This window comes from Theobroma cacao, chromosome 1 (genome assembly GCF_000208745.1).
Source record: "Theobroma cacao cultivar B97-61/B2 chromosome 1, Criollo_cocoa_genome_V2, whole genome shotgun sequence".
NCBI lineage: Eukaryota > Viridiplantae > Streptophyta > Magnoliopsida > Malvales > Malvaceae > Theobroma > Theobroma cacao.
In genome coordinates, this window is record NC_030850.1 from 18,302,439 (window position 1) to 18,305,549 (window position 3,111).

Here is a 3,111-nt window from a genome sequence, read left to right on the forward strand (position 1 = left end):
TAAAACACATTAATGAATTTACTACATATAATGAAATAAGTTAATAATTGTAAATTATGTCTCTCCGGATTGGTAAGAGTAGGCAAGCCTACACTCAGCCCTCAGCCCCTAGATTATGATACAGAGTTTGACTTAGTTGTGGCAGTAGTTAGAGTTGGTAGCATTTCCTCTAGATCGAATGGAGTAGCCGCTGGTGTGGGCATAAGAATAGATATCAATGGTATCAATGACTGAGGTGGAATCAGAGGTCTCACAGCCGATGGTGAAGAGTGAGGAGGTGGAATCGGAGGTTACGCAGCTAAATTACCTACTCCATTCGATTGTGCTTGAGGGCTAGCAGTAGTTTTGTATTTAACCATGACTATGCAAAAATCTATCAACACATTATCAACTAACCATTATTATGAATTGACAATAAATGTAATGCATAATCATTAATATTAAGTATTGTTAATAAATGTAATTCCGTGACCATCAACCATCAATCACCATTTGAACAGGAAAACTCATTTCATCATTCTCATCTTCAGGATCATCTCTTTCACTATCATCGTCTTCTTGTGTATCTTCCTCTATCTCTTTATTTTCTCCTTCAACTCATTCATCGTCATCATCTTCTTCATTATTTTTGACCTTAACAAACATATTAACCTCTTCATATTCACCACTAACAAGAATTGTATTGCTGTCAAGGTTGTTTGAAGGATTATCAAATTGTGTATTGATATTGTCTTCATCTTCTTGATACAACCCTTCATTATTCAAAATATCAAATTGACTTTGAGCTTTTGTTTTGAACATTGTCCACCAATCACATCAATCTCTTTTGTTTGATGGGTATGGACTATAGTAAACTTTTTTTTTTTTAGCATTGAATTGAAATAATCTTTGAAAGTTGCAGAAATCATCCAACAAATACATGTCAAAGGTCTCAAAGACAATGAAACAACTTCCCACACAGACAATGTTTCGAACACGGTGGAGAACAAATGCAGTAACAAGAGTATGAAAAAGACCATTACATGTTCGTGAAATGAACAAACTAATCTAACTCATTGACCACCTTAATCCCCATTGTATTAGCCGTCCCAATAATGGACTTACAAATACTCTCAAGGGACATGTATTGACAATAAGGATCCGATTGCTTAACCTTGGCAATCTCGTATATATGTCTGACGGACAACGTAGTGGCGATCACGTGACTTGGCTAGCTCCTACCGGACTCGATACCCGCTGCTTTCTTCAAGTACCATGTCACGGAGGGAGACTTCACGGTGAACTCGAAGGTGTTGTCTTTGAAGGCGGTTATGGTGACTACCATAAAAGTGTTGGGCTTGTACTTTTGGGTTTAGGCCTTGAAGTCTTTGTGAAAGGCCATCAGATTCAGCCGGTACTACCCCAAAGCAGGACGCACTAGTGGCGCGGGTCATGCTCCTCCCACTGGTATCGTCAGCTTAATGGTGGCTGCCACTGGCCGCCGGGTTAAGATCTCCTCAGGGTTTGGACTATAGTAAACTTGAGTAGCTTGTTCGGCTAAAACAAAAGGCTCTTTACTAGCAAGAATTGAGTTGTGTCTAATTTCGACCAACCCATGAACAAGATTAACTCTAAGATCTTTTTCAATACCAAGCTAATGACATTTGAACAAAACTACTCGATTATTTACACCAAAATATTCTAACTCAACGATATCGACCATCAAACTATAAAAGTCACGATTGTAATCATTATAGCAACTTCCTTTGATATAGACACCACTATTTATTGTGGAACGATTTTCTCCATATTCCAATGTATGGAACTTCTATCCATTCACATAGTAACATTTGTAACACATCGCTATACGACCACCATTGTGCGACATGTCTACTAAACGAGAATCAATTTGATTCACATGTTGGGCCACTTACGAGAAAGTAACATGCCATGTAATTATTTCAAGTGTTATTTTAACACTTACAATTAGATTGATAAATGATAACTTACATATTTTTCCAACCAATTTCGAGAGGTTGCATCATGGATTTTGTACAATTCCTTGTCAGTAATACCATATCATTCTCTTTTCACCATATCATCAAACATCTTAAACATAGAATGAACATATATTGAATTAATGCCATTAACTTTTCATAATTTTCTAAACTTGTAATCGACTTAAACACTCCATTTATGGTAATATCTCATCACAATTCATTAGTACATATAGTTCTACAACATCAAACTCATCTTCCTCTAAGGATCACCATTTCTCGAATGAACCTAAAGGTTAGTTGGGATGGGTGAAAATCAAAAGACGATCGGATGCATAAACCTCTCAACGATCATCATTTCGTGGGACCTGATTCATTCTTGTTGGGATTGTAGGTTCAAAGTACATCAACCAAAACATTGATATTTCCTCGATGAGATATGCTTCACAAATGGAACCTTCCATAAATGCTTGATTATTATTTTTTTTTTTAATGATGCAAGACCTTGAAGATCAATGTGATTGTTAGATTCTCATCGTAACCCTAAAATAATTAGCAAATTACATGTGTGGCTCCTAATACCTCTCTTAAGGATACATCCATCAATAATGGAGTGGTCCTCCGACCTTAGCTTCATATTCCAAGTGGATCGGCAAATATTCCGTTGAGTCAAGGATAAAAATCTTCTCCAATTTGTATATGGTTCCCACAAGTTTTCCTTCCCATGCATTGATATGATCAAAACACATTTCGGTTGCACATATATCATGAAAGAAATATGAGATATCAATAATTGCTCTCTAAATAGTGTGAGGAACCATTGCAAAATGCAATTGGGAGAAACCGCTGCATAAAACATGACAATCATGACTTTTCATCCCATAAAATTTGCACTCTTGTTCATTCACATAATTTGCAATATTAGAGGTAAAACCATTTGGTAGTTGTAATTGTTTCACCCAAACACACACAGTTTTTTTTTGCTTTTTAGTTAAAGTGTATGAAGCCTTCAGTGTATATAGTTCACAATTATGCATAACTAATTTAATTTTGGTCGCCTACAACACACCTTTAAATCTTGTCAAGCCTTTATATTGTCTTTTGCCTTCCCCGAAACATCCATCATCGTGTTGAA

At 36.3% G+C, this 3,111-nt stretch overlaps 1 pseudogene; it reads right to left on the reverse strand.

The window, feature by feature from the left end:
• Nucleotides 941-2,725, reverse strand: LOC108661366 (annotated as a pseudogene).